Source organism: Elgaria multicarinata, chromosome 21 (assembly GCF_023053635.1).
Source record: "Elgaria multicarinata webbii isolate HBS135686 ecotype San Diego chromosome 21, rElgMul1.1.pri, whole genome shotgun sequence".
Lineage (NCBI taxonomy): Eukaryota > Metazoa > Chordata > Lepidosauria > Squamata > Anguidae > Elgaria > Elgaria multicarinata.
In genome coordinates, this window is record NC_086191.1 from 2,746,702 (window position 1) to 2,760,057 (window position 13,356).

General features: G+C 45.0%; 1 protein-coding gene across 1 annotated transcript in view; it reads left to right on the forward strand.

Annotated features, from left to right (window-relative positions):
• The first annotated feature begins 10,802 nt into the window (after positions 1–10,802).
• ITGA10 (integrin subunit alpha 10) overlaps positions 10,803–13,356 on the forward strand; it is a 117,355-nt gene continuing 114,801 nt past the window's right edge. Inside the window, exon 1 of the mRNA XM_063146102.1 lies at positions 10,803–10,987. The gene's annotated coding sequence lies outside the window, so the exon portion shown is untranslated. The remainder of the gene's footprint in view (positions 10,988–13,356) is intronic.

Sequence of the window (13,356 nt, forward strand, 5' to 3'; positions counted from 1 at the left end):
AACAAACTAGCTAAAAGTGGGCTAGATGGAACAACTATTAGGTGGATCCACAGTTGGCTACAGAATCGGACTCAAAGAGTACTTATCAATGGAACCTTCTCAAACTGGGGAGAGGCAACGAGTGGGGTGCCGCAGGGCTCAGTCCTGGGCCCAGTGCTCTTCAACATTTTTATTAATGATTTGGACGAGGAGGTGCAGGGAACGCTGATCAAATTTGCAGATGACACCAAATTGGGTGGGATAGCTAATACCCTGGAAGACAGAAACAAACTTCAAAGTGATCTTGATAGGCTGGAGTGCTGGGCTGAAAACAACAGAATGAAATTTAATAGGGATAAATGCCAAGTTCTACATTTAGGGAATAGAAACCAAATGCACAGTTACAAGATGGGGGACACTTGGCTCAGCAATACTACAAACGAGAAAGATCTTGGAATTGTTGTAGATCACAAGCTGAATATGAGCCAACAGTGCGATATGGCTGCAAGAAAGGCAAATGCTATTTTGGGCTGCATTAATAGAAGTATAGCTTCCAAATCACGTGAGGTACTGGTTCCTCTCTATTCGGCCCTGGTTAGGCCTCATCTAGAGTATTGCGTCCAGTTCTGGGCTCCACAATTCAAGAAGGACGCAGACAAGCTGGAGCGTGTTCAGAAGAGGGCAACGAGGATGATCAGAGGTCTAGAAACAAAGCCCTATGAAGAGAGACTGAAAGAACTGGGCATGTTTAGCCTGGAGAAGAGAAGATTGAGGGGAGACATGATAGCACTCTTCAAATACTTAAAAGGTTGTCACACAGAGGAGGGCCAGGATCTCTTCTCGATTCTCCCAGAGTGCAGGACACGGAATAACGGGCTCAAGTTAAAGGAAGCCAGATTCCGGCTGGACATCAGGAAAAACTTCCTGACTGTTAGAGCAGTGCGACAGTGGAATCAGTTACCTAGGGAGGTTGTGGGCTCTCCCACACTAGAGGCATTCAAGAGGCAGCTGGACAACCATCTGTTAGGGATGCTTTAGGGTGGATTCCTGCATTGAGCAGGGGGTTGGACTCGATGGCCTTGTAGGCCCCTTCCAACTCTGCTATTCTATGATTCTATGATTCTATGATTCTATAAGTTGTAATAAATGCCCCAGCAGAAGATTTGAATGCAGCCGAGTTACGTGAGTGGGGACGTCGCGCTGAGAGGGCAAAAGCTCAAATTGTTTTGTCTATGAGGAATGATCAACTGTCTTATATAAGCAGAGAAGACACGGTTGACGTTATCTGGACTAAACTCAGACTTGTATATGTCAGAGAGACTGCTGGAGCTAGAATAAGCTTAACAAGAAAGCTTTACCGTACACTTATGAAAGAGGGAGAAGATATAAAAGTTCATTTGCAGGAATTAAGAGACTGCTTTGAAAGTTTAAGTGCAGCGGGCTTACCCTTAACAGATGAAATGAAAGTGTACGTGGTGTTGTCCAGTTTACCACCGTCTTGGGACGTGCTGGTGACAACGTTAGAAGCACTGCGAGTCCAGGACATGTCATTAAATACAATATCTGGGAGATTGATAGAAGAGCAACAAAAGAAAAATTTATGAAAGCAAGCCCAAAGCAGTTCAGGCGACAAACCAGACGTATTTCCAAAATGGTCTGGGTATGAAGGGGTTAAGGCTTTGGTGAAGAAGGAGGAAGATGAGTCAGCATTTTCAACTTCGAAAAAGTCCAAGCCTAAAAAGTTTCTACGGTGCTTCAGGTGCCAGAAGTTGGGGCATATTCAAAAGGATTGTAGAGTCAGATTACAATCAGAGCCCATCAAAGAAGAAAAACCCCGAGGGAAGAGTAAATTAGCGCAGCTAGTCACGGCAGAAGTGAGAAGTCAGCTCTGCAGGCAAGTGGAAGGCGGGAACAAGGAATGGCTCATAGATTCTGCGTGTTCCACCGTGATTTCTAATAGATGTGACTTTTTCCGGAACTTCAGGGACTCCTCTGAAAAATATGTAGCGCTGGCGGATGGGACGAAAATCCAAGCATCTGGGGAAGGAACGTGCTTCTTACCTTTTTTGAAGGAGTGTTTTGAGAATGCATTGTTTGTTCCCAGTTTGAATTTTTCCCTTCTAGGAGTTTCCAATGTGACAGAAAAGGATTTCTGTGTGTCTTTTGAAAAAAACAAATGCTTTATTCGTAAGCATGGACTCCTAAGAGGAATGGGAAAGCTGAAAAATGGATTGTATTTCATAGATGGCAATCTTAATGAGGAAGGAGTTTCAGAGATACAAGCAGGTTGTTTGGAAACTAATGAAAATCAGTCTAATCATAACAATTGCATCCATTTATTTCATAGAAGACTTGGACATTCAAGTTTTAAGGTTCTGAACAAAACTCTGAGTTTTTCAGAGGGAGTAAAAGTTCAGGGGTGCAAGAAGTATCTTGATTGCTCAATATGCAAAATTGCTAAGTCTAAAGTTATGAATATTCCACGTGTCAGAGACTGGCGGCATAAAAATGTTTTGGGATTGATTCATATGGACTTAGCTGGCCCTTTTCCTGAGAGCTATGGAAAATAAGCTATGCATTAATCATTTTAGATGATAAGACCCGTTTCTCGTGGGTGTATTTGTTAAAGCACAAATCAGAATGTTTAAACACGGTGAAAGAATGGATTAAGTTTATAGAGAGAAATCTGCAGAAGCAAGTCCGGGAATTTTTGACGGATCGTGGAGGAGAGTTTCAGTCGTTGGATTTCAAGCAGTTTTGTAAAAAGACTGGCATAAATCATAAATATTGTGATCCGAAGAGTCCGTGGCAGAACGGAAATGTGGAAAGAAGAATCGGAATTTTAAAGAAGATGGAATGCCTGATTAAAGATGCAAAGGCGGAGCCACAATTGTGGGGAGAAGCGTTTGTGGCAGCTAATTACCTTTGCAACAGGACTTGGTCTAAATCCATTAATAACATTCCTTTTTCTTTGCTTTACAGCAAAAGACGGTAAAAGCACTTAAGAACTTGGGGGAGTTTTGCAATTGTAAATGTTCCACTTTCACAGAGACGGCAAGGTTCACCAAAGGGGATCAGGTTACGCTTTGTAGGGTATGAGTACAATAGCTGGCGGTTCCTGTGTGAAGGGGGTAGGATAGTGGTCTCCAGATCAGCTAGATTCAGTGAACAAAACTGGAGCGAGGTGCATGACAACCCGGAAGTCCTGGTGGAACTAGATAGCAGGCAAGAGCCTGAGTTGCTAGTGACCAGTCCGAGTATAGAGGCTCAAGAGTTAGCAGAGCAGGAGAAGTAGGAAGAAGTTCCTAGACATTCTCAAAGAGTAAATAAAGGCTTACCTCCTAAAAGGTATGGCTTTGATGCTTGTTATGTTAATTATGAGCCTAATTCCTACTCTGATGTGAAGAAATTGAGTTCTTTAGAGAGACAACAGTGGGAACATGCCATGCAAAGGGAGCTAGATAGTCTCAAAGAAAAAGGAGTCTTTAAGGAAGAAGCGAGTTTGCCAACAGGGCAGAAATCTCTAACTGGTCGCCAGAAAAGTTAAGGAGGTACTTTGAAATTGAATTTTCTTCCAAAATGTGAAATCTCTTGTTGTTGAAAAGAGTTTTTCCTAGGTATGGAAAATGATCAAGCAGATGACAGAAGTTTTTGCTAAGCAATGTGAATGCAGAATTGCAAAGGGGAAAAAGCCACATGGAAATGGATATGTGAAGCAACCTGCAAGGAAACAGCTTTAGCAACTTCAGGCTTGTATCATTTGGTGGTGAGGAAATGTTGTTATGCCCAGTGAACAGTTTTGTTTGTCTGTTTTTGTTGCCATTCTCAGCAGGTTTGTGATGACGTTTGAAAAGATAGGAAGCAAGAGTTTGTGGCGTTTTCCTTTGAGGCTAAGAATTGTACTGGTGTGTGGTGAAGTTACTTGGCTGATCCAGTTAATAAAGGACTTTAGGGTCTCGGTGGAGAAGCCAGTGACAGTTAAAGTTGAAGCACATAGCCATAAAGTATCAAAACGTGAAAAATCACATAGAGAGTGGAGTTTTGAGGTTAGCTTATTGTGAAACACAAGAAAACCTTGCAGACATGTTCAAGAAACCACTAGGTCCCACCAAACACAGGGAGATTTGTGAAACGTTAGGTTTCAGGGAGGAAAATGTGTTATTGTAAACCAATGTGTAAACATAAGAAGGGGTGTTGGATCCTGGAATGGATCTTGGTTATGTTTTCCATTGATTTGTTAATTGCTGAGGATCTGGAAGAACAGAAGACTCAGCAGAAACTTAAAGGTCAACTCTACACCTGGACATTGAGTGTCATAATTGAATAATTGTTTAACTCAACACCTGTAGCCTTCCAGAAGTTATTGGACTACAAGTCCTATCAACCCTGTCCATTGACCATACTGCATGGAGTTGATGGGAGCTAGAATCCAGCAACATCTGGTGGGCCAGGTTCCGCACTCCTTGCTAAAAAAACCTAACCAGTCTTGGTCCCAGTTATTCTGGCAAGCAGTGGAGGCTGGTGGCTCCGATGTCAGTGGGGTGGTGAATTCACCCCGGGTTCCTGTCAGAACTCTAAAGAGGGTCTCCAATCCACTCCAGGTTTCAGTCTGAACCAGTCAGAACTCTAAAGGAGTTCTCCAGGCTACAACTCAAAGATTGGCTGTCTCGGGTAGCCTAGTCCTGACCGGAGGGTTCTTCTTCATTTTGAAACATCCGGTTACGGTATTTGGCACCCTGTGTAAAAAGATAACCAGATGGAACAATGGCTTCTAAGATCTAATCTGGACCGTCTTTCTGGAAAGTGGGAATCAGGTGCTCTCCTGTAACGAAAGAAAAACACACTGGCAGGCATGACCATCCTTTAAAACTGAATTTGATTTAGATTCTGAACCTGTGGCCTTAGCTAGACCTAAGGTTTATCCCGGGATCGTCCCGGGGTCATCCCTGTTCATGTAAACGACACACAGGATATCCCATGAGCAGGCAGGGACGACCCCAGGAGGATCCCGGGATAAACCTTAGGTTTAGCTAAGGCCTCCATCTCTACAGGAGTGCAGATCCGAAGGCCGCGTGGGCCTAATCCAGTCTACCCTACCTCCCTAATGTCTTACCCGCCCGTAGTCAAAAATATCTGGAGGGCATCGGGGGGGGCGGAGGCTACTGGAAAACCTTAATTTTATTTATTAGTTTGTTTTTTTATTTATTTCACAGATTTATCCACTTCTGAGCATATTTAAATATAACACTAAGCGCTTGAACACGTTCAAATGCATTGTCATATGCATTAAAAGATGCAATATTTGCTAAAACTTTTATAGAGAACGTTCCTGAAAACGATAAAACCAGTACGGCAGCATCGCGGCGAGCAAACAAACTGGAGATCTCACTCACTCAGGGAAGGGCTGGATAAAGAAACTGGTCTTTAAGGGCACAATCCGGTGCATGTTTGAGCTGAAAAGAAAGTCCTATTGGGAGGTGTAGGGCTTTTTTCTCCTGCCCAAACACGTACAAGATTGCACCCTAAAGTATGCTACATTTGGTGCCTGATAATGCGCTCAGATCTAGTAATTTCCATCCCCCTACAGTTAATCTCCCCTCCCCCTTTAGATGCAATTGCTGTTCCATTGGCTTGGCTTCTCTCCCCCCATCCAAGCAGTCTCCTTCCTAGGATGACCATATGGAAAGGAGGACCGGGCTGCTGTATCTTTGCCTAGAAAAGGGAATTTCAGCAGGTGTTATTGGTATACATGCAGCACCTGGTGAAATTCCCTCTTCATCACAACAGTGAAAGCTGCAGGAGCCCTGCCTGGAGTGACCAGATACAAAAGAGGGCAGGGCTCCTGCAGCTTTAACAGTTGTGATGAAGAGGGAATTCCACCAGGTGTTGCATGCATACCACCAACACCTGCTGAAATTCCCTTTTCTATGCAACTGTTAAAGATACAGGAGCCCGGTCCTCTTTTCCATAGGGTCACCCTACCCCTGCCTCCTCCCTTCCAAACACAACCCTCAAACCTGGCCAAAGCTTTCTCAGACAGCTGAAATCAGGACCCAGAAGAATGTTTGGTATTGGAAACCCTCCAAGGTCAGAATGCACCTCTTAAAGAAGGAGAGAACAATTTTGGAAAATAGCCCTGAGTGTAAACCAGATTCTTCCCTTCCCTTGCCTGGGGGAGGGGTGGGGGAGGCTGGGGAAAGTGCTTTTCGCCGTTGAGGATTTCAAGAAAAAGCTCAGCTCCTTCTGCAGAACGTGACCCCGGGTGAAAAGGTTTTGCTCTCGGACACTGGAGCCCCCCCCCCCCCCCGGTCACTTCTGAACAGGTTTTGCAGCTGCCGATGTCATTAAAACTGAACGCATGGGTTTGCCACACATAAAACATTTCCCCTCCTGGGTGTGCAGACGGCGGGGATTTGTTAAATCGGTTCCACCCGTCTGCTGCGGATTGTCAGGCGTCTTTCGTCCCGTCACCCGCTCGTTGACGGAACCGGATTTTTATTTTACCAGAATGTCATTCTACTTGCACTAATTCGCATTAGCAAGTTAGGGCAAATTCCCCCCAAAAGTGAAAAACCGGTCCGCAAGTCCGTGGAACCTGCAGGCTCGATTCGTAGAAATCTGAACGGATTTGAATTTGCCATGAATTTCTCCGACATCCTTAGAAGGTGGCCAGTCCGAGACCTGTGGCCACCTGAAACATAGAAGCAAATGTACAAACAGCTCACAAGATCGTCAACACCAGGCAGAGGGCTCCTGTGCTTCCATCGTTAATCTCCCAAAACACAAGGCTCGATTTGACATTGAGGCAGAGGGCAGGCAGGTTGCCAGGGACAGCAGCGGGGCTCTGCTGCCCCCTGGTCTGCCACCTGAGTCAAGTGGTTCAGACAGAGTGCCTCATAGGAGGGCCGGCCCTGTCCCAACAAACGAGAACAACATCAAGAGGAAGACCGGGTTGTGGGCCTCAGTTGTACATTGATAGAGGAAGTGTGGTTCCCCTTAGGGTTGGTTTATTTATTTATTTGCAGCATTTTAACTCCCCAAAAGGCTCCCAGAGGGGTTGCAGCCTCCCAGTGGCCCTTACATCCCTGGCTGCTGGATGAGGCCAGAGTCTGCAGCCCCAGCAAACAGTCAGTTGGAGCTATGTGTTTTATCTGGCAAGCAGGGGTTGCCAACTGACCAGCAAAGAAACAGCCCGGCCTGCTCCTGTGTCTTTAACAGCAAAAATTGGCAGGTGGAGTGTCTCACAGAGGTCAGCAATATTGCTTGCTCATGTTATTATTATTATTATTATTTATTTATATAGCACCATCAGTGTACATGGTGCTGCACAGAGTAAAACAATAAAATAGCAAGACCCTGCCGCATAGGCTTACATTCTAATAAAATCACAATAAAACAATAAGAAGGGGAAGAGAAGGCACCAAACAGGCACAGGGCAGAGTAAAACTAACAGTATAAAAGTCAGATCAAAATCCAGTTTTAAAAGCTTTAGAAAAAAGAATTTTTTTTAGCTGAGCTTTAAAAGCTGCGATTGAACTTGTAGTTCGCAAATGTTCTGGAAGGGCGTTCCAGGCGTAAGGGGGCAGCGGAATCAATCAGGGTCCCTCCTCATTGGAGGAACTCCACGCATGCACATCCGTCCGCACAGAGACCCCTTCTGACGTCAGATTGAGTAACCATCGGTGGGGCTTTGTGGTGACAATGGCCAGAGGAGGGGCTTAAGAGGCTATATTAGCCTTCAGGGCTCCTCCTCCTGGCCTCTTTGAAGCGTGGTGGCTCCCGGCAGAGAGGCTGTCAGCAGAGCGATTCCTTTTCATTCCAGCTGCCAGGAGCAACAGCACGCGGTTGGGGGCACTGGAACAGCTGGAAGGCAGCCAGGGGACCATTCCTGCTGCATCTGGATCCCCTGCCAAAGGAAGTGAGGCAGGTGGCTACTAGGAGCAGGGCCTTCTCGGCTGTGGCACCCCGGTTGTGGAACGAGCTCCCCAGAGAGGTCCGCCTGGCGCCTACACTGTACTCTTTTCATCGCCAGCTGAAGACCTTTTTATTCTCTCAGTATTTTAACACTTAATTTTAACTTAAATTTAAATTTTACTGTTTTAACTCTGTATTTTAATTTTATATCAATTTTGCTGCGTAGTTTTTATCCTGGTTGTGCTTTTTATACTGTATTTTGTATTTGTGCTTTTAACCTGTTGGTTGTTTTATTATGGTTTTAATTTTTGTGAACCGCCCAGAGAGCTTCGGCTATTGGGCGGTATAAAAATGTAATAAATAAATAAATAAATAAATATAAATAAACAGTACAAAACCATAACATAAAATACAATATAAAAGCGCAACCAAGATAAAAACAGCAGCAATGCAAAAATGCAATTTTAAAATACACATTTAAAACAGCAAGCAGCAAATTAATTGATTTCGCCCATATACCTGCAGGCAGCAAATTATACAAAAAAGAGGGTTAGTACTATGTGACATTATGATCCTGGACATGCAGGAGCTTTTAACTATGTTTTATAGTTTTAAATGAAGAATAAAAAGCCCTCAGCCAGCTTTCTTTCTTCTAAATTCCTTTGAAGTGCTACCCCTTTGAAAGGAGCCACTTGGCTTGGGGAATTCTCTCTCTACCCCATCCATTTCCAATCACCAATCTTCTTTTCCTCTTCTTCCCTCCACTGTACTGGTCTTTTTTTTCTTTTCTCGATCCTCCCAGAGTGCAGGACACGGAATAACGGGCTCAAGTTAAAGGAAGCCAGATTCCAGCTGGACATCAGGAAAAACTTCCTGACTGTTAGAGCAGTACGACAATGGAATCAGTGACCTAGGGAGGTTGTGGGCTCTCCCACACTAGAGGCCTTTAAGAGGCAGCTGGACAACCATCTGTCAGGGATGCTTTAGGGTGGATTCCTGCATTGAGCAGGGGGTTGGACTGGATGGCCTTGTAGGCCCCTTCCAACTCTGCTATTCTATGATTCTACTTGTTCCAGCTGCAGCTACAGGGGATGATTCAGAAGTTGGCTGTCCTAATGGGAGTGTCGAATTTGCTTGCTTCATGGCACAGATGCCACACATCCTGGACATGCTCAGAGACCCACCCACCTGCATCTTTTGTCATTCCCTGGCAGGACTCTGGCAGGCAAGAAGCTGAGAATTGTCTCTGGTTGAGGCCTGGTGAATTTCACAGGAGTTTTCTCTAGCATAAAAAATGCTCAGACAGTGTGCAATTTGGAGTCCAAAAGCTGGAATGTTTCAGTGTCACTGCAGTGCGTTTAACATTACCCGGCCATTGGGATGTGGTGGAATTGGGCAATCCATATGGTTTGCTCTCAAGCCCAAATCAAGGTGTCTTCCAGGATGAATAAAATTGCCACCTTTACCCCTGGAAGGCCCCGCACAGATAGGATGAGGAAGAAGAACTTGGAAAAGACATTTAGGGCCTCTCTAGCGCTTCTTCATCTATTATTATTATTATTATTATTATTATTATTATTATTTACATTTCTATACCGCCTTTAGCTGAAGCGCCCCAGGCAGTTTACGAAGATTTACGACCATTAAAAATACAACATAAAAAATGTAAAAACCATTTACATAAAAACACACAAACGGAACAGTAGATACATGGACAACCGGGGAATTTTAGGATGTTTTAATAATGTGTACTATGTTTTTAATCAATTTTATGTACTTATACTTATTGTTATTCCCTGCCTTGATCCAAACGGAGAGGCGGGTAAGAAATTATTATTATTATTATTATTATTATTATTATTATTATTATTATTATACATCTAAAATGACTTTAAGCAATTAACTATGGCCATAAGACAAATCCAAGACTTCAATGAACTCAATGCATGCTGCCAAATGCCTGAGAAAAGGGAAAGGTGGCACTGAATGTTAAACCTGGCACCGAAGAGATAACAGTGTTGGCGCCCAGCGGGAGATCAACACTTGTCAGGGAGGTCATTCCATAATTGGGGGGCCACCACGGAGACGGCCCTATGCCTTGTTGCTGCTTTCTGAGCTTCTTGGAAAGGGGCTCCCAGGCCAGAGAGGCAGACTCAAGCCCCAGTGCCTTTTGCAAGCTGTTCTTCCTCACGCGGGCCGTTCCAGGGAAAAAAGGAGCCCTTCAGAGGAAAAGGCGGAGATTTTATTCATCCTGGAGGGTGAGCAATGTGTTGTGCTGCATCGTTCATAGCCGTGAACCTGGCAATGGTCCGAGGTGCCAGAATTCCAGAAGCATTGGCCATTTGGTTGCTCCCAGGCTGGGTGAGGACAGCTCCTGGAACTCCACCTGCCCAGAACCAGAAAGGGAAGGCAGAGATGCAGTTAGAAAACTAGACTTTGGGGATCCACAGCAAATGACCTCCCCACAGAGAGAGAGAGAGAGAGAGAGAGAGAGAGAGAGAGAGAGAGAGAGAGAGAGAGAGAGGCGGCAGCTGCAGCAGCAGGACGCAATGAGCGCATCAGGGAAGGAGAAACCAAACTCCATTTGGTTCCTGTAGTCCTGCTGCAGCTGTGATAGAAACGCGAGTTAAAAAAAATACTTTCAGATCTTCTGCTTCTTGTTGGCCAACAGCTTTGTTGATCTTGTTCTAGCATCTGAGGAATGTAGAAGGAGTCGGAAAGCGTGGGATGGGGGCTGCGGGGTGTTTGTAGGGGGGGTGTCCCCTGACACCAAAACAAGCCCTGCCCCGCGGTGCGATGAGAAATTGACCAATTCCGAGGAGCTGTCCCTTTAAGAAGAAGCCACGCCCACTTCTTCTTTTTTTTATTATTTACTGAGTTTAAAGAGATGGGGGAGGGATTGCCTTTCTTTTTATGCCCGGGTCGTTTTGCTGGCTTTGGAGTTGCGGCCGCGATCGGGAATGATCACTGAGGACTAGAAGACTGACGAGCCCTTTTGCGCTTTGGATCTGCGTACGTGGGGAAAAAGAGAGACGGTTCTCTCTCTCTCTCTCTCCGCCCCGCCGCCTATTTGCAGTCCCGGAGGACGCCCAAGGTAAATAAACCTGTTCGCTTCTTCCTCGTCTCTGTCTTCCAAACCTGCAGCTCCAGGGAACTTTTTGTATTGGTGATCCAAGGTTTCTTTCGATTATTGCCTCGGGCTTTTTGCGTGGGGAGGGAGATCACGCAATTGGCCGTCTGCAAGGTGTGCCCACGCGTGTCTGTCCTCTACGTTAGAGCAGAGTGAAGCGTGCGTGTAAATACGGTATACATACACACGCGCATATTTGCACACGCCACCAGCGTAGAGTCATCATATGGAAAGGAGGACAGGGCGTCTGTATTTTTCACAGTTGCCTAAAAAAGGGAATTTCAGCAGGTGTCATTAGTATGCATGCAGCACCTGATGAAATGCCCTCTTCATCGCAACAGTTCAAGCTGCAGGAGCTATACTAGAGTGACCAGGTACAAGAAAGGGTAGGGCCCCTGCAGCTTTAACGGTTGTGATGAAGAGGGAATTTCACCTGGTGCTGCATGCATACAAATGGCACCTGCTGGAATTCTCTTCGCTATGCAACGGTTAAAGATACAGGAGCCCGGTCCTCCTTTCCATAGGGTCACCCTAGCCAACACATGAGGTTGGCTTTTCCCTGATGATGAAGATTTAGAATTTTTTGTAAACCACCCAGAGAGCTTCAGCTATGGGGCTGTATATAAATGTAATAAATAAATAAATTAGCATGAAAGTCATCCTTTTCCAGGGTGAAGGAGTGACAACTCTAAAGTTCCAAGTTAGGGTGACCATATGAAAAGGAGGACAGGGCTCCTGTATCTTTAACAGTTGCATAGAAAAGGGAATTTCAGCAGGTGTCATTTGTATATATGGAGAACCTGGTGAAATTCCCTCTTCATCACAGCAGTTAAAGCTGCAGGAGCTATAATAGAGTGACCAGATTTAAAAGAGGGCAGGGCACCTGCAGCTTTAACTGTTGTGATGAAGAGGAAATTTCACCAGATTCCCCATATATACAAATGACACCTGCTGAAATTCCCATTTCAATACAACTGTTAAAGATACAGGAGCCCTGTCCTCCTTTTCAGATGGTCACTCTAAGTTCATATTATCTCAGCAGTCCTTAAAACTAGTCTCTGACTAAGAGACTGGCCTGTGAATTCAATTTTTTTCTCTGCCGTGAAATTACAATGTTTTTGCAATTCAGAGATTTAAAATCCAGATTTGAAACAGCAGAACTTAAAGACTAAAATGCTAAAATACTGGAAAAATAAAAATAAAAAAGGCCTTCAATTGGCACCGAAAGGAATACAACATAGTTGTCAGGCGAACTTCCCTAGGGAGCTCATTCCACAGCTGGGTTCCAAAACTTAATTCCAGTTTTGAAGTTCTGGAACCTGTATTATAACAGGGCCTCTGAGTACGTGCGGAGTGACATTCCCTCACTATGCAGACGATCCAAAATCAGCCCCCACACACCTGAGAAAAAAAAAGAGGTGATTCCAAGGCAGAAACTAGATATGTGCTCTAGCAGCTCTGGTCATTAACATGTGACATTATTTACCAGTGGCGTAACAGGCAAACATTCAACAGGTGATATTCTCCCTGATGTGCTGGCTGGCGCTCTGCCTGCTGGATTTCTGCCTGACATGCTGTGATTAAGGGCACAAGAGCCCTGCCAAAGTGCTGTGAGTACTACTTGCGAGTGATAAATAAATCTGAGCAAAGCAAAAAACAAAAGACGTGTTATGTGGCGTCTCAAAAGATGAAAATATCTGTACAGCTTTCAGGTGTCAAAGTCTCTCTTTTTGAGGTTCTGCTGGCTATTTTCTATGGAATGTAGAGATGGGGACACGGATCTTTTCCCAGTGATAAAGGAATCTGCCACTTCTCTCTTTTGTATGTGAACATTAAATTAATTTATTTCTCTCTGGGACTTTTCCTACCCTGTCCCATATGTATGCTGTAGGTGCATGCAGATGTGTTGAAGAAAAGGTAAACCTCTAAGTTTGGCAGGGCATGGAAACCATTTCATAGAATCACAGAATGGTAGAGTTGGAAGGGTCCTCTAAGGCCATCAAGTCCAACCCCCCACTCAGTGCAGGAATCCACCCTAATGTCCAGCTGCCTCTTGAAGGCCTCTAGGGTGGGAGAGCCCACATCCTCTCTAGGTAAGTGGTTCCATTGCTGTACTGCTCTAGCAGTCAGGAAGTTTTTCCTGATGTCCAGCCAGAATCTGGCTTCTTGTCACTTGAGCCCATGATTCCGTGTCCTGCACTCTGGGAGGATTGAGAAGAGATCCCAGCCCTCCTCTACGTGACAACCTTTCAAGTATTTGAAGAGTGCTATCGTGTCTCCCCTCAATCTTCTTGACTTGCACCTCTGTCCACCTTAGCTAGGGTGACCCTATG